General features: G+C 37.8%; 1 protein-coding gene across 1 annotated transcript in view; it reads left to right on the top strand.

The window, feature by feature from the left end:
* Positions 1-27,090, top strand: part of LOC150075257 (uncharacterized) — a 258,146-nt gene that overhangs the window by 101,965 nt on the left and 129,091 nt on the right. The gene's annotated exons all lie outside the window — the stretch shown is intronic.

Here is a 27,090-nt window from a genome sequence, read left to right as displayed (position 1 = left end):
CTTACAGGTGGAGTCTATTAATAGTGCTGTCACTGGTAAAGTACTGAGAATTGTGATTCATTGTATCACATTCAATAAGAGGAGTAAAAATATAAATAGTTTTAAGCAGCTAGCCAAATATCCTATAGATATAAAAGTTGTGTATTTTATATGTTAAGGAAATACTCAAGAAAAATAAGATAGCAGGATAATAATGAACTAAGACAGTTTCACAAAAGCCATGCACCAAAATAATTGCACAGAGAAACATTAAAAACAGAACCTATCCTGCATGTAGTATGTTATCTGCACCTGAATCATACACATTCAACAACTAAGGCCATTTACTTAGTATGCTACAAGGATGCCTAATGTATCATGATAATATTACATGCTATAATCAGGATGTATTCTATTTTAAGCACTTTTGCATATAGGCATAAAGCACTTATTATCATCATCACGTCTGTCTGTCTGTCTGCATATGATAACTTGATTCCCATTGGAAGGATTTTCATGAAATTTTATATTTGGCTGTTTTAGAAAGGTTTGTCGTGCCATTCCAAATTTCAATAAAATGGGATTAATAGAAATCCAACAATTATTATTATATTTTTTTTTATATATCAAACAGGCTATTCATATACTGTATATTGTAGCTGATAATGTTTGTTGCCATGAACTGATTGGAGGAATAGGTGGGCAATGCGGCAGATGTATAAAAACAAAATGTTCTCAGTTCGTCATTCCTTTCTGCTCTTTTTTTTTTTTTTTTAATCAATTTACTAAATACATAAACATGAAGTATTACTGCTTACTTAGTATATTAATCTCGGCAGAAATGCTAAATGTGTTATTATTTCAATTATTATTAAATTCCAAGAAGAAATAAATTAAACTGCATTAAGAAACCATGGACAATGCCCTACTACTACTACTACTACGAGGTGCCGACTGGGCTAGCTGGGTGGGTAAAGTGCCTGCCTGGCAACCTAACGGTCGCGGGTTTGAATCCTGCCTCTGGCTTGGATCAAAGTACTGCAAAAACTTTGCGAGGTGCATTATGGCCACAGAAGCTGATGGGCCAACTACCAAAAAAAAAAAAAAAAAAAACCACTACAACGAGGTGCATTCATATTATAAGGTCTCCAAATTTATTTTTCACTAAATAATCAAAGTACATATGCAGGACTGCTTTCAGCCTAACCGCCAATTATTTCTGAATGTTTTCAGAAGAGGTTTTTTTTTTTTTTTTTTTTGGCTGATGCTGTATAAGCTTGCTTTCTTGCATCATATGCCCTACTAATGCTAATAATCTGTGTGGTGTGAATTACCTGGAAGCTAAAGGTATAATTGGGAGTAACAGTAATCTACAGATCAAAAGATTTTGAAGATTAAGATGATGATTAAGAATATTATTCCTTTTTGCATTGAAATGGAATAGGCAAGCAAGTGTTGAATGTCTTATGGGCGATTTCAATTGTCTGTAATTGATTGGAATAACTGGAAGGGAAACTCACCATGGAGAACAAAATTTTTGAATCAACTAGATGTTTTTTATTTCCATCAACACGTTAGGCAAAGTAGTAGTGTAAAAATATTATAGACTCCCACGAATCAGATGACATCATAAGGCTGACAGCATAAGAACCATTGGCCAGGAGTGATCATGGGAGGGGGGGAGAGAGAGGTAGCAGTTGTTAAGGGAATGGAATGGATTTCACTTTCAGGAAAGGAGATTATGACAACTGAAGGTGTTTTGTGGACTCCGGCTTTGGGGATAGCTCAGGTCTGAATTCATTAGAATTATGATATACCTTTAAAATTATAATTACAGAAGCCTTGAAAGAATACCATTAAGAAAATATAGCACATTCTGAGATGGATGGAAAATGAAAGAGCCAGTTTAGCAGAAAATGATAGCATTGAAAAGAGTTATGTTCACTGCCACCTAAATGGCTATAATTTTTGGAATGTTGAAAACATGGACAGTGCACTACTACTACTACTAAGAGGCACTTTCAGATTATAAAAAGTCTCCAGATTTATTTCTCACTAAATAATCAAAGTATATACAAAGGGTACTAGGAAAGTTTTGCAATATGACGCAACAATGAATCACAGGAAGCTGCTTGTTGCTGCATGTTGAGACATGTTCATACATGCATAGTAGCTGCCGCGCCAAGTCGATGGGCTCAGTTATTCATTAGTAGTGAGAGTGTAAAGTGCTTGCGATGGTATCGTGGTCACGAAATGAGATAAGGACAGTTTTGCGGTATAATTTCGTGCGTGGTTTAAACATAGACCAGTGCTTAGAAGAAATGACTCTTGCACTAGATGATGATTGTCCACATCGTACAACGATATTCAGGTGGTATAGAGAATTCCAAAGGGGAAATTTCACTCTGGAGGATTCTGAGAGGCCGAGAAGGCCACGAACGTCAGTTACGGAGGAAAATGTTACTGCTGTGAGGAAAATACTTGACGAAAACAGGCGAGTAACCTACCAACAGATAGAGGATACTTTGGGCCTAAATGCACCAGCAATTCGTTCGATTATGCAAGATCATTTGCACGTGAAGAAACTTTGTTCTCTCTGGGTGCCGCATCAACTGACTGAAGAGCAGATGACACGACGTGTGACTTGGTGCCGGGAGATGTTAAAAAAGTTTGATAAGGGACAATCTCGGTATGTGAACAACATCGTGACAGGTGACGAGACTTGGCTGTACTATTACGATCGGCCGACCAAGGCTCAAAACAAAGTTTGGGTCTTTGATGATGACGACACACCCGTAATTGTCAGAAAATCCCGATCTGTAAAGAAGAAAATGATAGCTGTATTTTTCAAATCGAGTGGAATTGTGGAACGTGTCGTTTTGGACACGCAGAAGACAGTCACAGCTAAGTGGTATACTGAACAATGCCTGCCTAAAGTCATTGGATCTATGAAGAACCTGCGGCCAAAGTCAAGAAAGGACACCTGGTACCTCCATCACGAAAATGCTCCAGCTCACCACGCCAAAGCCTGCACCGAATATTTGACCACGACAGGACTGAAACTTCTCGAGCACCCTCCCTACAGTCCAGACCTTGCTCCCTGCGGACTTTGCACTGTTCCCGCATGTGAAAATGAAGCTAAAAGGGAGGCGGTTTTCCAGTGATGAGGACCTTCTACGGGCTTGGGACAACGAGTGTGCTTTACTCCCTAGTGAAACTTGGCAGAACTGGTTTAAAGATTGGTTTCGGAGGATGGAGAGGTGTATTGAATGTAGAGGAAATTACTTTGAAAAAATTAAATAAACAAAGCTGTATTGCAAAACTTTCCTAGTACCCTTTGTATATTGGACTGCTTTTAGTCTAACTGCCAATTAGTTCTGAACGTTTTCAGAAGATGGCAGCAAGATGAAGTATGTCACATTGTAGCACCCTAAACGGCACTAGGTTTATAAAACTTACAATGGCATCCTTCAGTCATCAAAAACAATGTGTATTTATCCAATTTTTGCATCTCACCAGTAGAAGGAATTAAATTGGGCCCATCAAGCTCTCAGCTCCCCCCACATCAATGCCAGAGCTTGTGCTAGTCCCACAGGAGCTAGTTGTTGTTACCAGTGACTGTATTGTCAGGGAAACTGCAAATATATTGTGCAAAAAAGAGAGGTGGAATAGGACCGGGGTGTATATGTCAGGGGCAAAGGTTGATTATGTTGTGGAGCAGATATTATCTTTTAAGGCACAAATGATGATATTGTTGTACGCATTAGCAGTAATGACATTAAGAGTAGGAGATCTATAGACTTACTTAACAAGTACAGGGCAATGCTAAAAAAAGTTGAGTTAGGGTTAAATTTGAAAGTGTCTGCAATTCTGCCCAGACATGATAGGAGGGAATATAAGTTGAGAGCCTTGTCAATCAGTTCAGTCTGGAGAGATTGTGCAAGACTCATGTGGTAGAATTTTTCTCAGCATTGGGCTGTGTTTGTTAACAGGAGAGACTGCTTCTGCAGGAAATGAACACACTTAAATAGAAAGAGTGCAAGAATATTTGTTGATGCTATCGAGTAAGTGTTGTCAGTTGGAAAATTGCTAGCTTGGGGGAAACGTTGGCTAATAGATTAACCATAGCCACACGTAGAGGTGAAAATGATTCTTGCACTTCTGTGGTAGATATAAACTAGTGTGTAATCAAGTCAAAGGAGGTCAGGCAAGCAAAGGCAGATTTCAAGAAACCTTGGCAATGGATACAGAGAAAAACAACAAAGATCTTTACTTACGTAAGCTATAGAAGGTAGGGGATGAATCAGACTGGTCCACTTGATATTGATGGTTCAGCTGTTGATGATCTTGCTCAGGTTGCTGACAAAATGAATGGGTATTTTGCATCTACATTCACACACATGAGGAATTTTTTAGGGAAGTAGATGCCACAAGTTTATCAAGCTCTACCAGGGAGTTAAATGATTTTGTAAAAACTGAGAGTAAAGTGGAAGAGAAATTTCTGAAATTAAATGTAAGAAAGGCAACTGGGGTATATGAGATCTATCCAGCAAAGGAAGTAAGCAAACCCTTGCTATAATTATGAGGGCATCCGCGATTTCAGGGGAAGTCCCCATAAACTGTATTTGTGCAAATGTATCCCCAATTCACAAAGGGATCAAAGGGTGACACGTGTAATTACAGACCTGTTAGTTTAACTTCTGTTCCAGAGAAAACAATGGAGCCGCTGGTAAAAAAAGTGATGCAGGATCATCCAGACGAGGTCGCAGTTATACTTCAAACACAGTATGTGTTTGTTAAGGGGAAATCTCCTTTTACAAGTTAATTGGTCACTATGATGTGATCACAAAGGAAATGGATGAAAAAAAAATTGATATCATATACTTGGATTTTAGGAAAGCTTTTAATACTGTTGCACATAAAAGACTGCAGTACAAATTGGAGCAGTGTGGCAATAAGGGAAAGCTGCTATTATTGATAAAGGGATGGTTGAATGGGAGAAGATAGAAAGTGGTAATTAATGGACATTGCTCTTCTTGGACTAATGTTATTAGTGGAGTTCCCTGGGGTTCATTGTTGTGTCCATTGTTCTTTTCTGAATTTATCAATGACATTGATGATGGCATTTCAGCCTTAATATCCAAGAGTGCTCTTACCAAGAAAGGCTTCATTTCTGTAAATTGTAGCATCTGGAGACTAGACACCTGCGAGGTGATCTGATTGAGGTGTTTAAGGCCTTGAATGGATTGAGCAAGCTCAATGCTGATGGAATTCTTTCTCTTGCTCAGACCGCACACATGAGGGGGCATAAATTAAAACTGAGGAGGGACAGTTGCAGAATAGATGTGGAGAAGCTTTCTTTTAGGCAATGGGTGGTTGATTGTTGGACCAAACTAACACCCGTTGTTGTGGAAGTTGATAGTTTGAATAAAGTCAAGGAAGAATTAGAGAAACTGTAGAGAGAATGGTAGGTGAAATGGAGGTGTTTTTTTTTTTTTTTTTTTTTGTTGATAGTCTGTAAGCTTGCTTTCTTGCTTCTTTTGCTAATGCCCAATTGAAATTCATTGGAAAATATCATAACATGTCCTGTGGACCTTACGGATGTGAAAAATATTCATAACTGGGTACTGTTACTATTAGAGGTTTTTTTTGCAGATTTCAGAGTTCCCACACCATCTGTCGTCTTGTGGTGAAACAAGTAACAAGGTTGGCCATTTGTATGTGTACCGTTGGTGTACGTGGAAGTGTGGTGTTTTGTTGTGTTGAGTGCCCAGCATCAGGCAATTTAGCAGCAAGAAACGCCTGGTTGATTGCTCTCCTGTCTTTAGCTGCACAGAGGCATGCCAGAAACATCTATTAGTTTCTACTGGGTGTCCTCAAAACTGATGGTCTAAGGAAGCCTGTGAAAACATAGGAAAGGAGAGTGGAAGGATAGCAGGAAGAAAATTGAAGAGCAGGTAGTGGGGGGGAATAGTGATAGAAAGGAGAGAATAGTTAAGAGTCATCCCCATAGAAGTAGGAAGGAGGAGTTGTTAAAGTGACAGTGCTAGGCAGTCTTCTGGGAATCTGACCCCTCAGTAGGGATCAGCAAGTAAGGTCCCATCCCCAGTGGGGGTCAGCAGTGAAAATCCCACCCCAGGAAGATCTCGGTCTGTAGTGTTTTAAACGAAGGTTGGCTGTGTGGGCAAAGTAAGTGTCCAACAGTGGAGGTCAGTAGTGCTCTCCGCTAGGAATAAAAATCACTCCCTAAGATGGAGATGGTGTCTGTTGACTTTCCTTATCATGCTGAGGTGTCTCCTTGGGAATAAGGTCACAGGGTATATACCAGACAGGAATGCAATTGGTTATATGGCCCAATGTTGAGGTTAAATGGGGAAGGAAAAGAAAGTTTAGTTCCTCACCCTTGAGGATATGTTCAGGAGATATGTCATGACCAGCAAAAGATCTGCAGAGATGATTTTGTAGTAAGTGGTCACAGGTGAGGACTTCTTTGGTTAAATCCTGCAGTGCAGTTTATGTTGCAGTAGTCATATCTCATGCAAGTTTGTTCTCTTGCTTCAGTATGTAAGGTTAGTTTGGTCACAATTGGAGGATTGTTCCATTAATGTTTGTCTGGTCATTTTGACGTTGTTGTTGGAGTTTGTGTCAGGCTGTCGTTGGTGTTGTTTTTGAGTAATAGCTGCTCTATGCTTGAAGAAGGCATTAGCAAACATACAGAAAGCTGCATAGTTAGCCTGAGATGCAGTTAATTCCAGTCTGTATCTTGGGTGTGGCAGTCATTCTCAGTTTCAAGTTGTCTGGATGTTCATGTATAGTAGGTGACAGTCGTACATCAGGTGTCCCCAGCTGGGTAAGTTTCATGAAAGACAGAAGTCCTGCAAGAACAAAGCACGTGAACATAGACGTTGATCCAGTCGTTCCAAGGCCAACATTCACCAGGTTGAGGAAATGGTTTTGGATGGCAGAAGATCAACAGTGATGGAATTTCAACAACTATAGCCATTTCTGTTGGATCAGTGTATACCATGCTCTGTGAAGGTCTCAGAATGTGCATGGTGTCAGCTCACTGTGTTCAAAGACAGATTTCCCAGGAACAAAAAGACAGTTGTGTCAACTTGTGTGAAGCAGTGCTCACTCAAAATGCTGCAGTGAATTGATCTTTCTTTTCTTTGATTGTCACGATGAACGAGACATGGGTTCCACTCTTCAATCCAGAAACAAAACATCAGTCTGTCCAATGAAAGCCACTGATTCACCACTGCCCAGAAAGGTTCCTTGTTGCTGCAAGTACAGAGAAAATTATGGTTGCTGCTTTCTGGGATATTGATGGAATAATACCTACATACTGTGTGTACCCAAGGGCACTACTGTGACAGGAAACTCATAAATAAGTTCTGAAGAAAACGTTCCTCTCAGCACCTCAGAAAAATGTCCACACAGACTGAATTTCATTCGTTTCCATCAGGACAATGCTTCACCCCATCATTCTTGAAACGTGCAAATTTTTTTTAAAAATCCAACTTTGAGGTTATCCTACATCCTCCATACTTGCCTGGTCTTGCATCTAGTGATTTTTGGTTGTTCCCAACAATGAAGGATGCTCTTCATGGCAGAAGATTTTCTAACTGACAAACAGCTGCTTCTGCCATTTACCAGTGGGCCAAAATGCCTCCAAATAAAGCTTTGCCATAGCATTCACAGCTGAGGAAGAACAGATGTGAAAAATGTGTGCAGCTTCTAGGAGACTATGTTGAAAAGTGAGGCAAGTATCAGCTCTGTATCTTTTGTACTTTTTGAGAAATAAATTCAGAGACCTTATAACTTGAATGCACCTCATACTACTACTACTGTTTAATTTATTAAATCAGAGAGCTTGAAATACGTGTTGCACGTCACACACTGTTGAATATAAAATATCACAAAACACAGGGAGAATATTGTATTGGGAGGTATGCGCAGTAAAATAAAAACAATTACTTTATGTATTTTTAATTAATCAATTAGTAATTAATTGGTAACAAGATAAATAGTTATTAACTTTACACATCTATTAAACACAGAAAAAGAAAAAATTTAATTAATTTAAAAAATAAAAATCTTGCATGCCAAAAATGTACTACACTGTATATTAATTAACTAACTTGTTAAACAGTAGTCATCTCTCTTTTCTCTTTTTTTTTTCCCCCCAATCCATTACTTTCTTCCACTTATTCTTGCCTTTCACGTCTCCTCCAATCACTATCCTCAAATAACCATTTAAATATGGTGTAACCTCAATATAATGCAAGTGTCAGGGGACAACTTTAATATTTGCATTATAAGTAAAGCATATTATAAATAAAAATAAAATAAAATTTTATCAGTTTTTGCCAGTTTCAGAATATGCAATGAATAAAAAATGGCCAAATTTCATTTCACAAATGCATGGGGGTGGAAGTAATTTTTTTTTTTTTTTTTTTTTTAAGTTTTAATATTTTTCCATCAGTGGATGATTTTGGTTAATATTTTAAATTGCAAATGCTGTTATTGTATTATTATTTTTTTTAATAATGCAGTGCTTTATATACTTCAATAAAATTTCAAAAATTTCCAATTTCTTAAAATGATCCAACACTTCCAAATGCAACATTTACTGGGAAAGCAATATACAGTATAGTGCATAAATAAGGAACAATGCAGCCACACGTAATAATGGCCACCATAGCTGCATGTCTGGATCAGACTGTGGGGCAACTCCCCCCCCCCCCCCCAATAATGTACTACTTTGGGTTATAAAGAGCAAAAGTGAATTTTTCACTTTTGCTCTTTATAACTCAAAGTATAATTAATATGCTGCAGTATAATTATGATGAACATTTAACTGTGGTCAAGTAGTAACCAATAGAAATATACAAATTGTTTGTCAATTCATGTACACTTTGTTTATGCCTTTAGCAGTGAAAAAGAATGTGGCATGCTGTTATTTACAAAATTTTATAACTGAATGTATTGCGACTGACAAATGTGATAGCTGGCTTCCCTCTCAGAGGAAAGTGTTTAGTTTTACAAATGTTCCATGTTCAGTTAATATTTCATTGGTGCATTTTTTTTATTGCAAATTGAGGTGAAATATGGGAGAAACTGAACATCTATGGTAATTACTCTTAGATAACTACTGTTATTTATAATAATTTAATCACCTGATTGAGAGAATATATTGCAGAAGAGGATGCAATAACTCTGTAGGCACACTCTGGAAAATCATTGCAGTAGCTGATTCCACTCTGCAAGATAGTTTGCTTCTGTTAATGTCTGTTGTGAAATTCATGTTTTTCCGTAAACTGCATTTTTTTTTTTTTTTTTTTTTTGTTTTCCATGATCACACTCATGTTATCCAAAATCATGGTATAATGAGGCCCTGTATATGGAGGTTGCACTATACTATAAAGGACTGCTAAGAGACTCCACCAAATTCACTAATATCAATTCAAGTGAAACACTCATACAAAAGTTTTTTTTTTTTTTTTTTCCTTGAATGATGATACTAATAAAACTCTCACAAGGAATTACGGTTACCATTTGAGCCCCCTATCACAAAGAAGAAACACTGTCCTGTCTTTCTCATAATTTAGGAAATTAATTTTTAGTACTATATACAGGTCTGGAGGGATCATTGGAAGATGGATCTGGAGCTGTTGGAACGGGTGCAGAGAAGTGCAACAAGATTAGTCAAGACATAAAAGGGCATTGATACCATGAAAGATTTCAGTTCTGCAAATTGTGGTGTACAAAAACTAAGCACCTGTGAGGAGACCTGATTGAAATGTTTAAGACTTTCGATGGATTTGAAAAATTATGAGAGGGGATGGGCAGGTGGGTATTCATTTATGTGCATATTAAATGTAGTTGTTTACTTATGCATATGTGAAATGTATCTGAATGTGAACAAGTTAAATGTAAGGGATTTCTCCTTTATTTTTGCTTGTATCATTGTTTACCAACTCAGCCAGAACTCAGCACAGGGACGCATCGCTGATAACAACATTAAAACAAGAACAGGTGAAACAATTTGTTTGTATGTGAACAGTTTAGCAATTCAATGCAGCCAACTGCACCACTTATCTAAAGTTATTGAAGTAAATTTAAATGAGAAAAATTTTCTAACTCAATTTCCTGGTCATTAAAACCGACCAAACTATTATTAATATTTGCTGAATCATGTTTCCTTAGCAACACCCGGATTTTAACTAGTTTTAAAGTATTAAGTTCTCTGACCAACAAAATGATTGACTCACAAGACAACATTTAAGAAAATTGAGTCTGTCTATCAGCTAACAGCAGTATTTAAGTACAATACTTTGTTCCACATTCATTAACAGATGGTGAACAACAGGCACAAGTTAAACACTGCAGAGAACTCATTGAGGCTGCCGAAAGCAAACCTAGCTTCCTGAATTCGATCATTGTGGGTGGCAAGACAGTGTTTTCAGTACGACCCTGCAATAAAGCTATAAAGTGTGGAATGGAAGTCAGCAAACTCTCCCAAAGCCAAAAAAAGTTCGTCAAGAAAGGTCAAAAATTAAAACCATGCTTATCACTTTCTACAATAACAAGGGAATTGTGCACAGAGTTTGTGCCCAATGGCCAGAGTGTTACTGCTGCCTACTATCTGGATGTTTTGAAGCATTTTAGATAATCTGTCATGTGTGGCTTCAATATGGAGAAGGCAAAAGTTGGTTCCTCTTGTATGACAACACACCAAGCCATAAGGCTCTCATTGTTCAAGGGTTTTTGGCTAGCAAAAAAGTCTGCATACTGTCGCAACCACCATTTTCACCAGACTTAGCCCCGTGGGACTTCTTTTGTTCCCAAAGCTGAAGACACCATTGAAAGGCTGTTATTTTGATGAGGTCGACAAGATTTAAAGAGCTGTGATGAGAACATTAAACAGTATGCTAGTCACGATCTTCCACCATTTGTTCCAGTCACTTTGTGACTGTTGCATGCAGTATGTGGATGCGGGAGGCAGTTAGTTTGAATAAACCAAGGTTAGTTTACTCATACATGAGATCATTATTTTATTTATTTTTTTTTTTCTAGCATCAGTCTCATTTTCCAATTGCCACACTGTATATGAAACAGTGATAGTGAGGACTGAAGCAATCTGTGCATGATGATGTATTTTTCCTTGATTTTTCTTAACTTTCTGCTGCTAGTATGTCATCTGACAGACGAACACCACTCTTAAATGTTTATTTTTTTTAAATTTGTAAATGAAATATTAAAATTCTCCCATGTATCTTTGTCTGCCAGCATTGTCTTTATTGTTTTACGGTAGTGACTTCCAGAAGTGTGCTTTAGTTAAATGTGAGCTAGCGTGAGGTGATAATAGTGTTATTAACACTGTAAAGTTCTTTAGCACTTAACACTGTAAAGTTCTTTAACACTTAACACTATAAAGTTCTTTACAGAAAATTTCATTTTGACCATTATCATGGTGCTGACTAAGAGAATAAGTGACAGCAGTACTAGTAAATCTACCAAAGAAAAGGAAAGCGATCGATTTGGATCAGAAAATCAAAATAATAAGGATATGTGAAAATGGTCAAACATTAACCAGTATCGCATGCAATTTAGATTTGTCAATGTCAACACTGAAAATAATAATAAAGGACAAAGACAGAATACTAGAAGCAGTGAAGGGATCGGCACCAATGAAATCAACTATAACAACCAATGCTACGAAATACATATCAGTTTTACAGTACAATAGCATGCGTTTTTTCTTCTTTTTACATTTTCTTTTCTAATGTGCCACTCCGGCTACTCCACCGCTGTCTCTAGATAAAGTTTTTAATTGAACTAATTAAAAATATAAATTATTTTTCTAAATATATAATTAATTAATAGAAAAATATACAACTATTTTTCTTCATTCTTGTGAGGATATATTCCCAAGTTATGTATCTCTTAGAACATGTCATAATTCATAGTACTTACTGTACTATGAATTATGAGATGTTAGATTTTAGCATAATCAGGGATATGGCAGCAATATTTTATTAGTCATTCCCGAGTTACGTGAAACTCGACTTACGTAAGGAGTCCTGGAAGGTATCTCTTACGTATGCCATAATTCATAGTACTTACTGTGCTATGAATTATGAGACTTAAAATTTTTTTTTATTATTTAGCATTTAGATCACAGTTTTAATTCATTAAAAATGTTAAAAATTAATTTTTTACAATTTAAACAAAAAGGAGTGGCTTACGGATGCCACATGAACATCTTTGTTAAATTGAGGGTGCGGGTGACAGGAAGTTAAGCTCTCTAAACTGTGCATTATTGAATTCAAAGGGTTTTTTTATTTATTTTTTATTTTTTTTTATGATAAAATAAACTAAGCATGTGGTAAATAAATATAACAATAACCTTTATATAATCAAACTACTGGCATACTAAAGTACATGTTTTTCTACATTCACTTAGCAATGAACTGAAATAATGAAGTTTAGACGCAAAGGAGAATTATTACGTAGACGAAAAACTAAATTTACGATTGCATAGGTGAAAAACTTGTAGTAACAGTGGTTGTAGTAACCATTAACTACAACCATTTTCCTGTTATATCTATACCATAATCTACTCATAATCCCATTATCTTCTATGATCTCAACCTGTTCCACCTATACAGCAATCTCTTGTGCAAGATTAATTAAAATACTATACTAAATACACAATGTCAGAGTTATTTTCTGCATCCAAATTATGAGTGACACTCTCATCAGGTTAGGTAAAGATTTTCCTTTTACCCTCAAGAAGACCACCTCATCTAAATGATCTGGAATTGCATTCATAACCTTGAGTCTAGCGCATATTGAAAAAGGCAGTTCAAAGTATGAAGTGTATAATTATAGACTGGTCAGTATGACTTCAGTAGCAGGAATTCAATTAAGATTGCAACTGCTGCATTCTTAATTGCTGTCTTCTAATTAATTTGCTCTTTTCTTCTGTGTATTTACATATCTCTGAAATTCTTGTTCCTTTCTTTGCTCCTTTAACAATTGATTTTTTGCACTTAACTTTTGATGGGCTACCCATTTCTTTAATACTTTTACAGACTATCTTACAACTATAATATGCTCCAGTGCCTTTAACATTCTATACCTACCCATTCCATCTTTTTTTATTTATTTATTTATTTTATTTTTTTTTTTTTTCAATTAAACTAGCCAGTTCCCTATCATCCAATTTGGCATTCTCACTATGCTGTATTTTTAATAGTATATATGCATTTGTCACTTCTGTTACCATCCACGATGATTTAGCAGAACTAGGGTTATCAACTGTCCTAATATGAGCGTTAAAGTCCTGATTTGTAAAATTCCAATCCTGTCCCGCTTTATGCTAAGCAAACAGCAAAAAACTTCCTTTCAACTTTTTATTGAATGATAAATTAACAATTAATTTGATTAAATTAACAGAATTCATTCCATTAATTCCATATTCTAACACCAGTGTGTTTGTTCTAAGTTCTGCCTCCATCCACTTTCTTTTGAGTACATACTGACTTCAAGTTGATGCTCAAAGTCTGTATGTACACATAACATGTTGCTTATGACATCAATTCCTTCCACCAAGTAGCTCAGAGACCTGTTATGTTTCCTGACTTCCCGATTTGAAATATGATACCAACGATAAAGAGGTTCATTCCAAAGGTAACATGGCTGTACCAGTTAAATGCAGAACATGAAATGCATGCACACTTAATGATTGGTAGGTGGAACAGAATAGTAAGAAAATGACCTACGTCTCTTCACAATAGGTATGATAGGTTGTTGCATAATGTGCATGTCCATTTTCCAAGTAGAAGAGTGGTATACTAAAAATCAACTGTTGGAAATATCATATATTTCCAATAGAAACCAAAAGATACACAACCATTCATTTCAAGCCAGGTCGACTACCATTCATGACCACAGAGCATGTCAACAGCTGAAACCCTAGTTCTGCTAAAAAGATGAGAGGAAATACAAAGTACCCTTAATAAGCTGACTCAAGGCACAGTTGACAAAACTGAGGTTATGCGTAGGTCCAATAATTATCAGAAAAACACCTCGCAGAATAGGTTACTGTTGCCATGCTGCTTCTTGTAGGTGCTGGACATCACAACATACAGTCCAGGCATCAGATGCATCCACCAATGTTCTGCTTTACCAAAAATTACTTAACCCAGACTGTATTGCGCCACCAATGCTGAAGTGTAGTGATGGTAGAGTGATTGAATGGGCCAGTCCTTTGCAGTTTGGACTTCATCCACTAGCTGTCGCTGAAGCAACCATGAAGCATTCTGAACTGATTTTCCTGCATTTCAGTAATCCTTTGATAAGGAGCCATATTTGTATCAGCATGATAATGCTCCATATCAAAGCATGGTCAGTGATATGAGGAACTTTCCAAAGCCCTACAAGAGAAGTGGGCAAAGTTTCAATGTCCACATAACCAAAAACTTACAGAAAGTGTCCCAAAGAGGGTTACTGATGTCATTAAAGCCCATGTACATCATACTTAGTAGTAAATTGAGTATGATGCACATCTGTATTTTTAATCTGTATATTTTTTAAGTCTCAATAACTGGAAGATAGCTTATTATCAAATATAAAAATATTACCTAAAAATCACTTTAAAATGTTTCACTTTAAAAAAAAAAAAAAAATTGAACATTAAACTGAGGAAATTGTAATGTATTTCATGGCGTGACAAGATTGTCACTCTTTTTTATTTTAACCTTGTCTGCGGTGCTCAAGGAACAATCACTCTATTTCATGTTTACGTCTACTAGATGGCACTTTACTACAATCTTTGGAATAGGCTAGGGTTACAAGGTAAAAATCCAGGTTAGGTTAAGGTGGAAACTAGCCACACTTCACAACTAAATGATGAAATTAAACAAGTGCGTGGAGCTACCCAACAGTTTTATTAGAGAACATTTGCCAATCAGTTGTTTGCCACTATGAACTCTAGAAAAAATGTAGACAATTTGAACATCTGCACTAGTTCACCATGAACCACAAACTGTTGTTGCTGTGTACACTTAATAATAATTGTTTCTGATGCTTGTAATTAATTTTATTTACTAAAATATGCACATCTTTCTGAGACACTTTGTGTGCACATAAATGTTGTACATAAGTAGGGGACCATTGGCATGTGGACCAGTCCCCATTGGAAATCAGAAATTCATATCATTTAAGAAAATCAGAAATCTGATTTTCTTAAATGATATGAACAAAAGGTTAAGGCATGATGTAAGTTTACAAATGTGAAGAGTAGTTTATGATGAGGCTTAAGTATCAGGACAATGTAGATGGGCGAAGAATGGTCAGGTGAGTGTCTACATTTTGATGCTGCAAAATGCAAAAACTGCACCTAGCATACTGTCTCCATTTGTCAGAGCAGTAACTAAAAGAAAAAGACTGAACTTTTTGTAAAAAGGCTCATTAAAAAGAGTGGCAAAATCAGCAGAAGGGCACCTATATGAGGAGGGTCCTTGAACATCTGAACTACAGAATTTGGTAAATGTACCTTAGAGCACATCTGATTAAGGTTCAGTGATGAGCAAAGGTGAAATTGCCATGGTATTAAGTGACACACTAGAACCGAGGGGGTATAAAATTCAAATTAAGTGGAAATACTGTAATTATAGATTAAACTGTAAAAGATTTACCTGGCAATTTAATCATTGGAATAAACTGACTTGTGGATTGGTTGAGGTGAACAGCTTAAGAAATTTAAAGTCTTTATGTTCCTCTGCTACAGAAAGAGGGAAACTGTTTTTATTGCTGGTGCAACAAAAGCCTCTGGCTTTCTTACACTGTGCCTTTATAGCCAGTACTAATAGTGCAAAAATGTTGGAATAGACAGTGCAGTTTTGCCAAACTGTATAAAGATAAATAAATTGTATTTTGCATTTCAGTAAAAACGGCTGTGTCCGAAACATTTTGGCTTAACTAATATGCTCCAGTGATGTTGAGTATTGTGAATGCTATAACATGGTACATGTGTTCCTAAAAGTCTCCACATAATGATATTTTGCACATTGAAAACAGAGTTTATGGGAAAAATAGGGATGGGGCAGAGCACCAAAAAAAAAAAATGTTCAGTATGGTAAGTAAAACACTAAAAAAACATTAGAAACCCAATAAAATTGCTAACACAGATTTAAGCATCTTAAATTTCTAACAAATAAATAAATATTACAGTAAATATAGCACTTTACCTTGACAAGATACCTTGTATTGGTCGGAGACTATGTACTCTTACATACATTGCTTAATTAATACTGTAATATAGGCATACTAATTGATATTTCTGTTCAGTTTTTTTTTTTTTTATTATTGCATTTTAAAAATTTAAATCAGTAAAAAAGATAAGCAATCAATAATGACGAACGTGGCATGCACAAATTGCACGAGTGAGATACGTAGTAACAAGTTTACAAACCTTAAAAAATAGGAATGAAGAGAGGATTCTGAAAATTTATTTTTTAAGTTTTTTATATGATTAAAGATTTCATGGAAGGGGAAACACATTTCACCATAATAATGTAAAAATCCACAGAATTCCAGCTATCGGTATTATCGCAAATGCAATAAGATCGAATTTACTACTAGTTTATAACAACCAGGAACTGCAAATTGCTTTTATTGTTTTGTGGTAGTGACCTCCAGAAATATGTTCCTCTACTCATGTTATTACGCCTCCCAAAATTGCTGTTTGAACAGAAAAATGTGAGCTCCTTGAAAACATGAGTTGGCCTACAATATCACCTATTATCTTGTGATTCAGCGAATGACAACTTTGTGTTTCCAACCAATGCACTACGATAAATGGGAAATATAACTCTCACACATTTGACATTTTTAAGCTTCGTAAACTTGTATGTAATGCCGTACAGGTCGCTACGTTCAGCTTGGTGCCGGGTTTTGTGTTTGCTTCATGTTACTCGAAGACTAAATCGCACATGAGCCAACATGAAAACCGCATTCTACTCGCATTGTTCCCTAACACAACAGTTCAAAAACTGGGGTTCATAGACCAGTTCCAAGGGATCCGCAAAACGACCCTCTGGAACTAGTCAAATTATTTGTTCTATATATAGCAAATTGACGATAAATGAAGTTATTATTATATATTTATGTAAAAATAAGAATAAAGTTCAGTTGTTTTAAACATAAAACTTTGAATTTTCTTTTCAGAAAACCCAGTGTTTGCGCATAGACATGCACACACAGAGAAACATATGCCTATATATATATAGGAGGTCTGCAAACTTTTTTTTTTTAAGGGGTTTGTAGATCTCGGTAGTTTGGGAACCGCTGCCCTAACATATCAGTTGCGTTGGGGGAAATTTGCGTCGCTAAATGCGTATTATAGCAGAACTGACTATAGCAGATGAAGAACTAGTAATAAATGGCATTTTACCAAACTTGTACAAAGAAATGTGTACATTTGGATGGGCATTGTGGTTATTTTGGAAAAATAAAATAAATACAACCTATGTCATTCAGTGAAGATCCAAGAAGTTTTTGAGTGCATTTTTCAATTTGCTACATGTATTTAAGCTTAATTGGCATTGCAGAAATGCCAGTGGAGCATTAGTACATGTAGCAGAAAGGTCTTGATTGTTGGGAAACATGTCGTAGAAAGTTTTTAAAACAAATAATGTTAATATATCTTCCCAATGTGGCACACTGGGCAAGTGTATTAATGCTTAACTTGACACACTCAAGTTAAGGATAGAAGAGTGAATTGGCTAGCCTCTGTGCTTAATATATCTCCCAAACATTATGGCATGTGGAAGGACTGTTTGCCTTAGAATCTTATCTCTTTATTTCTGACCAGTTGGTAATCCATTCCTCATAACGTAGAGATTCAGCAGCTGCATTCTTGCTCAAGGGAAAGATGGTTCTTGGTGGACTCATCTGTGAAGAGAAGTTAGCTTATTGTTGATTTGTGATGTTCTTTAGATGAATTGTTGTTGGGTTTTAGACACATCAGCAACTTAGACCATATTGTGCCATTGTGTGTTATGTCTGTTCAAATGTGTGTTCACAGGCAAATGTCCTCCATAACAGTATAGTAGCATATTATGCCATTGTGTGTGTTATGTCTGTTCAAGTGGACACAGCATGGTTTTGTAAAGGGAAAGTCTTGCCTGGTCAGTTTGATTGGATACTATGATGTGGTCACAAAGGAACTAGATGCAGGGAATAACTTTAATATCATATATTTGAATCTTAGAAAGGCTTTTGATACTGTTGTACATGGAAGACTGCTGCACAAATTGGAGCAGTGTGGCATTGGAGGAAAATTGCCGCTATGGATAAAGGGATGGTTGAGTGGGAGAAGACAGAGAGTGGTAATCAATGGACACTGCTCATCATGGACTAATGTTATTAGTGGAGTCCCTCAGGGTTCAGTATTGGGTCCATTGTTATTTTCTGTATTTATAAATGATATTGATGATGGTATATCAAGCTTAATGTCCAAGTTTGCAGACGATACGAAGGTTGGCAGCATTGTTAAGGACACTAATGACAGTATGCTGCTGCAACAGGATCTAGAAAAGTTGAGCAGATGGGCTCAGAGGTGGCAAATAAAGTTTAACATTGACAAACGTAAAGTACTACATATAGGAAGCAGCAACCCCAGAGTGACGTATAAACTCTGTGGTACTACACTGACAGTGGTAGAGAGCGAAAAGGACCTGGAGGTAATTGTTTTTTTTGTTTTTTTTAGCATTAGCATTAGTAGAGGCATTTGATGCAAGAAAGCAAGCTTATGCAGCATCAGCCAAAAAAAAAAATATATATAAATAAAACTTCCACTTCACCCCTCTGTTCGTTCGAAATACCTGTCCAGCTGAGCCTTAAACTTATTCAGGCCATCAACTTCCACGACAAGGGATGGAAGTCTGTTCCACCAACCAACCAACCACCCGTTGGCTAAAGGCAAATTTCCTCACGTCTATCCTACATCTGTCCTTCCTCAATTTGAATTTATGCCCTCTCAGGTGATTATTCTGAGCAAGAGGAAGAATCCCATCCGCATTGAGCATGCTCAAACCATTCAAGGCTTTATACACCTCTATCAGATCACCTCGCTGGTGCCTAGTCTCCAGACTCTGTAATATGCAAAACTTAAGCCTTTCTTCGTAAGAGCACCCCTTTGTTCCATTCACTAATCTTGTTGCCCTTCTCTGTACTCATTCCAGCATCTCTACATCCTTCTTGAAATGAGGCCTCCAGACCTGTATACAGTACTCTAGGTGTGGCCTGACCATTGCCTTATACAAGGGAATAATCACCTCCTTATCCCTGCTAGAAAAATTCCTATATATCATCGACAATACACCATGAGCTACTCTTGCAGCCCGTCTGCACTGGTCAGAAAACTTCATATCTGCCTGCACAACCACCCCCAGGTCCCTTTCATTCTCTACCACTGTCAGTGTAGTACCACAGAGTTGATACGTTGCTCTGGGGTTGCTGTTTCCCATATGTAGTACTTTACATTTGTCAATGTTAAACTTCATTTGCCACCTCTCAGCCCATCTGCTCAACCTTTCCAGATCCTGTGTTTTTTTTTTTTTTTTTTTTATTGTGAACCCCAAACACGAGAGGTATTAGAACTTATAGTACTTAGTACCGTGCTTGGATTGGGGTTGAGAAGACGAAAGAAGATATTTGTTGAGAAGACGAAAGAAGATATTTGTTGACATTGGACTTGAACTTGTGTAGACTGTAATTTTCAGGAAATACGTATGAAGGAAGGTTGTTCCAGAAAACAGCAGTTGAATGAATAAATGAGGAAGATGAAAAGTTGGTTCTGTGTGTTTGAAGTTGGACAGTAAATGGATGTTGGCTGGTGGCGGTACGTATTCGGACTATTTTGAAAGAGAGAGCGGGAATTATAGAAGCCAATTCAGAAGAACAGGGCCCATGCAAGTATCTGTAGAAGAGGCATGTAGCAGAAACAGTGCGTCTATGAGAAAGTGAGTGGAGAGACTCTGTTAGAGATGAATCATTAATTAACCTAACTGCCCTCTTCGGAATGGAATCAAGAAGCCTGAGAGAAGTTTTGGGGGCACCACCCCAGATGTGGGAACAATATTCCATGGCAGGGCGGATTTGCGATTTATACAGAGTGAGCAGCTGTTTGGAAGAAAAGTAACGCCGAGAGCGAAAGAGAAAACCAAGTTTTTTAAATGCAGAGGGAGCAATATTTGTAATGTACTTGTGCCAAGAGAGATTAGAAGTCAGGGTAATCCCCAAAAGAGATATATCATTTTGCCTAGAAATCGGAGTGTCACTAAACATAAGCATAGGAGCAGAAGAATCCTTTTTGCGAGATATAAGACAAGACTGAGTTTTAGAAGGGTTGAAATGAACTAAGTTGTCTTTGCCCCACTGGAGAATTACCTGGAGATCAGCATTTAAGGAATTGGTAGCAGAATTTCGAGAAGTTGAAGCTGATTGAGCAGGATAAGGTTTTTCAAAATGGAAAGTGGAATGCAATGTGCTATCATCGGCAAAACTATGATTAGGATTTCCAGTCAATGGAAGAAGGTCATTGATATACAAGAGGAAAAGAGTGGGGAAAGAACTGAACCTTGGGGGACACCGGCATTAGTGGAGAAGTTAGAAGACAGAGAGCCATCTACCATCACCCTCAGTGAGCGATCAGAGGGAAAACTGGATAACCAATTACTAAAAACAGTTGGCAAACCATAAGATGGAAGCTTGTTTAGAAGACCTTTATGCCAAACACGATCAAAAGCCTTTGAGATGTCAAGAGCTACTACTTGTGTTTCACCCAACCTTTCCATTGAATTAATCCATAAATGGGTAACATAAGCCAGAATATCACCAGTGGATCGACACTGACGGAATCCATACTGGCGATCGTTGATCAGACGGAAGGTTTTTAGGTAATTTAAGAGTTGGCGGTTAATTGATTTCTCCATTACTTTAGAAAGAGTAGAAGTAATTGCAATGGGATGATAATTGGATGGGAGGGATTTGTCACCCTTTTTAGGAACTGGCTGGATATGAGCAAATTTCCAAGCAGAAGGAAAAACACCTTTGGAATAAGAAAGTGAAAAAAGGCGGCAAAGAATAGGAGTAAGCTCAGGAGCACAGGTTTTGAGAACAAGTGGAGAAATACCATCAGGACATGGAGCTTTCTTAGCATCAAGATTCATCAAAATCCTTCTGATATCCTTTTGACGGAAGACCACAGGAGGCATTGAATGGAGTGTGTTGGGAATGGTGGGAGGTGTTTTACCAAGATCATTAATACACGAGTTGGAAGAAAAATGGGATGCTAGCAGGTCAGCTTTATCCTTGGCTGAGGTGACAACAGAACCATCTGGTTTGGACAGAGGTGGGAGCAGAGATGGGCAAAAGTTGCGACCAATAGCTTTGGCAAGAGACCAGAATTCTCGGCTACCATTAGGGCAAGACGCAAGTTTTCTACTCTTATCCTGTTCAAACTCTAGTTTGGACTGATTAATAACTGCTTTACAGTTGTTACGAGCTTTGGTGTAGGCAGAAAATGAAACTGAAGAATTAGAAACAAGCCAATTACGATATGCAACATTCTTCTCTTGGACAGCCTTAGCACATTTATTGGAAAACCAAGGTTTAGTTAAAGGACAAGATTCCTGCAGTAATAATTTCACTGACACGATCTGAGCAAACGTTGACATCAAAAGTTTTGAAACAGTAATCCGACCAAGGAAAAGAAGAAAAGAAGTCTCGCAGGTCATCCCATTTTGCATTCTTGTAATGCCAAACAACACGAGGTTGGGAATAGCCATGAGATAAAGGTTCCATTGGAGAAGAGACAATCACCAAGTTGTGATCTGAAATGCCTAGAGGACCTCTCACTTCAACTGTGTACTTAGAAGGGTTGTTTGTGAGAAAAAGATCAAGCGTATTGGCTGTATGATTAGGATTGTCCGGTATTCTTGTAGGTAAATGAACAATCTGTGCTAGGTCATTAGTAATTGCAAAAGCCTCAGCATCTCGACCTGCTGGGTCGGTGTGACTAGAAAACGCAAGCCAGCTGGAGTTGTGAACATTAAAATCACCAAGGAAAGTTGGACTGGAGAAAGTCAAGTTGCAAAGAGAGGAAGTCAAAGAGCTCCAAGTGATTAGTGGAGTTGGGAGAACGGTAGAGACAACAGATGAATTTGACACAATGAGGTAGAGAGATTTTAAGCCAGAGAAGATCAAAGAGAGGAGATTCCAAATTGCCAAGTCTCTGACAGGAAATATCAGAACGGACATATGCACAAGTACCACCTTTGAGGCGAAAGGAATCATACAGCGAATAATTTGGGCATCTGAGATGAGCAGTGGTTGAATCAACCGATAACTGAGATTCTGTCAGAAAAAGTACATTGGGTTTGGCAGACTGCAAGTGGAAATGGACATCATTGAGATTAGAATTGAGACCACGTATATTTGTGAAATGAATTAGGAAGTCCCTGTAGCAGTAGCATAGTGTCAGTAGTGTCCTTGACAACCCTGCCAACCTTCGTATCGTCTGCAAACTTGGACATTAAGCTTGACCCAATACTGAACCCTGAGGGACTCCACTAATAACATTAGTCCACGATGAGCAGTGTCCATTGATTACCACTCTCTGTCTTCTCCCCCAAAACCACCCCTTTATCCATAGCAGCAATTTGCCTCCAATGCCACACTGCTCCAATTTGTGCAGCAGTCTTCCATGTGCAACAGTATCAAAAGCCTTTCTAAGATCCAAGTATATAATATCAAAGTTATTCCCTGCATCCAGTTCTTTTGTGACAACATCATAGTATCCAATCAAATTGGTCAGACAAGACTTCCCCTTAACAAAACCATGCTGTGTCTGAGATATAACTGAAGTCTTGTCTAGATGATCTTGCAGTGCTTCTTTAACCAGTGCCTCCATTAATTTTCCGGGAACAGAAGGTAAACTAACAGGTCTATAATTACTTGTGTCGCCCTTTGATCCTCCTTTGTGAATTGGGGTCACATTTGCACATCTCCAGTCCATGGGTACTTCCTTTGCTGCCTCCTTTAATATAACTGGATAGATCCCATCCACCCCAGGTGCCTTTTTTGTGTTTATCTTCAACAATTTCTCCTCCACTTTACTCTCAGTTATTACAAGATTCTCTAGCTTACTGCCAGAGTTGAATACACCTCTGGCATTCCCCTTGCTGAATAACTCCTCATGTGTGAATGTCGATGCAAAATATTCATTTAGTTTGTTAGCTACCTGAGCAGGATCATCAACAGTTGACCCATCGATATCAAGTGGACCAATCTGATTCATCCCCTTCCTTCTGGAGTTTACATAAGTAAAGAACTCTTTGCTGTTTTTCTTAGCATCCCTTGCCAATGATTTCTCGTAATCTGCCTTCGCCTGCCTAACTTTCTTTGTAACTTGGTTACAGATCAACTTGTATCTATCATAGGCTTCTGTGTCACGTGTTAATTTGTATGTATCCCATGCATTTTTCTTCTCTGCCATATGTCTCATTAGTTCATCTGACATCCACTTAGGCCTAAACCTTGAACAATATTTCTTAGTTGGTATGTAAAGCCTAGTAGCTTCCAAGATAAGTTCTTTGAATGCTTCCCATTTTGAATTTGCTGTTGGTAACATCATCAGTTGGCCCCACTGTATAGAATTTAAATACTGTCTCAGTCCATCGTAGTCGCCTTTACGAAAGCAATAACCCTTCCCTTTACCCCTAATGGTAGTTACCTCTTTGAGTAAATCCCACTTCAGCACACTGTGATCACTGCCACCTAGTGGTTCATTTACCTGCAGATTCTTAATGCATGAAGAATCACTACTGATAATCAAATCAAGAGTATTACTCCCTCTAATTGCCTCCCAAACATGCTGATGTAGAAAACAATCATCCAATAAATCCCCAAAAGCCATGCTAGTGTGTGAGTGACCAGCCCCCAAATTCCAGTCAATATTATGGGAAATTAAAATCCCCCATTAAAAGACTCTCTGGTTTACTGGCCCACTCTATTTCCCTGTACAGTTTATTATTATACTCATCAGAGTCATTAGGCCTATAGCACACTCCTACTCTCAGTTTTGATCTCCTAATGCTTATGTCACTCCAAACTGACTCGACACTGCACTGTCCAGTAATGTCGACTGGCTTCACTTCCCTGGATTTTATGTATTTCTTAACTAATAGCATAACCCCCTCCTCCCTTCCTATCCTGTCTATCCTTTCTGTAGACATTGTACTCCCCAAATTCCAGTTCTACATTCCTTATATCTGTGCGACACCACGTCTCTGAAATCCCCACAATATCTGCCTTTGATGTTTTCAGCAATACCTCAGATTCATCAAATTTATTTACTAAACTCCTAGCATTGGTGTACACGCAAGTATACATGCACCTGTTCTTTTTCTTAGCTACCGTAACACAACCCATGTGTTTACTTGTACCCCAATGATTCCCAGCAGTCTCTGAAATATCCTGCATCTTATTTTCCAGGCTGTGGCTCATTCCAATAGAAGCAGTGCAAGAATCACTTTCACCTCTGCCAGTGGCTACTGTTAATCTATTAGTTCTTGTATCCCCCCAATCTAGCAGTTTTCCGACCCACCTAACACTGCCTCAATAGCATCAGCAAACATTCTTGCACCCTTTCTATTTAAGTGTATCCCATCCCTGTATAAGCAGTCTCTCCTGTTAACAAGTACAGACCAGGCCGAAAAATATTCTACCCCTTGAGCCTTGCACAGTCTTTCCAGGGCCGAATTGATCGACAGGGCTCCCTCCTATCGTGTCTGGGCAGAATTGCAGACACTTTCAAATTCAACCCTAATCCGTGGCTTTTTTTCAACAGTGACCTGTACTTTTTAAGTAATTCTGCCGGTCTGGCAGAATATGAAGTGTGCAGGCAGATATGAAGTTTTCTGAGCAGTGTAGACGGTCTGCAAGAGTTACTCATAGTGACATACAGGAATTTTTCTAGCAGGGATAAGGAGGTGATTGTCCCATTATATAAGGCAACGGTCAGGCCACACCTTGAGTACTGTATACAGGTCTGGAGGCCTCATTTTAAGAAGGATGTAGAGCTGTTGGAACGAGTACAGAGAAGGGCAACAAGATTAGTGAATGGAACAAAGGGTTGCTCTTACGAAGAAAGGCTTAAATTTTGCAAATTACAGTGTCTTGGAGACTAGGCACCTGCAAGGTGATCTGATTGAGGAAGCCTTGAATGGTTTGAGCATGCTCAATGCTGATGGAATTCTTCCCCTTGCTCAGAATAATCACCTGAGAGGGCATAAATTCAAATTGAGGAAAGACAGATGTAGGATAGATGTGCGGAAGTTTGCCCTTAGCCAGCGGGTGGTTGGTTGGTGGAACAGACTTTCATCCTTTGTTGTGGAAGTTGATAGCCTAAATAAATTTAAGGCTGAGCTGGATAGGTACTTGGAATGAGATATGAGCGTGTTTTTTTTTTTTTTTTTTTTTGGCTGATGCTGCATAAGCCTGCTTTCTTGCATCATATGCCTCTACTAATGCTAAAGTGTGTGTTCACAGGCAAATGTCCTCCATAACAGTATAGTAGGGTGCCTCAATAGCCAGGTGGGCAGGAGCAGCAGTGCATAGCACACGGTTCTTGATTAGACCGGGGTTTGAGTCCACGACCACCAAATATGAGGATGCGGAAAGGACAGGGAATGACCACCGCATATCACCGGAGCAATATGGTCTTAGTTGCTAATGCTCCTAAAAATCCAAATAACAAACAGTATAGTAGTTTCACCAGTTATCACTCATTTTGATTGTCTGGGTTTGATTCCCATTTGTGACTGGAGAAATTTCTCAAGTCTTCATCAATAAGGCTCTAGTATGATCTCTGATGGAGGAGTAGGTTCCCCCATAAGTTATATTGGATTTTTTACCCAGTACAACATGCAAATTGGCCCATGAATACATTTGTAGGGACATATTATACATGCTATAAAATGAAACGATATAGTCTGAGTCACAGACTTGCCTAAAACCCAACAACAACACTGGTAAATTTTCATGTTATGTGGGCTGAAAAATGCAGAATAACTCACAGATAAAAACCATATTCTCTCTGCCTGAGATTACCTAACCCCCAGGCTTTTAGAAATTTCTCAAGCCCATGACAGGATTTTAACCCAGACCTCTCCAGATGATTGACAAGTGACGAAAATGCTATACAGCAATACCTCGCTTAGCATGGCTTCAAACAGCACGGGTTTCGCTATAACATGGTTTTCAATTAAGTTTTAAGTCTGTGAAAAGGCCTTTGGTATCAGGTTCCATAATAGTCATGAAATTTATTTCTTTATGACTATAATGTTCCATTGCCCCTGTTTGTTTATATTTTTGTATCTTAACTTATATTAAATATATTAGTTTTCAGAGGAAGCAATATACTTTGACTAAATTTAAATCGAAAATTGGACACTTACTTCATAATTATATGCTGTATTGTCATGGCCTAGGTATCCGTACCTATATGCTGTGGTTTCAACTCTGTTGTCTCACATGCACATGTGCCAGTAGCTCTCCTGAGCAGTCAGCGGCAACATACAACAGTGTTCAGTGTTCCATCCTGACAAGACGAGGTGATAGCTTTTCATACTTTTTTCAGAACTTATTTTTTACCCCTTTAAATATGAAACAATGAGTCAAAAAATTGAAAAGTAATGAAAGCGGTGGAGCTACTAAACGTAAATGGCTTACATTAGAAAAAAAAAACTTGATTTTATCAAGTACCATGAAGGTGGTGCATCATATGCTAAAATCTTGCAGGAAAATGGAATGAATGAAGCATAGGTGTGAACGATTATTTGAAAGACGGATCAGGTTAAAGAGCAGGAAATTTCTACAACATATCACATGATGAAAATGGTAACTAAGCAAAGAAGTTCACTGTTGATTAATATGGCACATCTTTTATTAATATGGAGAGAAGATTGTAATCAAAAGAATTCCTTTTGAGTCAAAACATCATTCAAGCTAAAGCCATGAGCCTTTATAACACAC

The sequence above is a fragment of the Mastigoproctus giganteus genome, chromosome 14 (assembly GCF_048544385.1).
Source record: "Mastigoproctus giganteus isolate SK-2022 chromosome 14, ASM4854438v1, whole genome shotgun sequence".
In the NCBI taxonomy this organism is placed as follows: domain Eukaryota; kingdom Metazoa; phylum Arthropoda; class Arachnida; order Uropygi; family Thelyphonidae; genus Mastigoproctus; species Mastigoproctus giganteus.
This window is presented reverse-complemented; position numbering and strand designations above follow the sequence as displayed.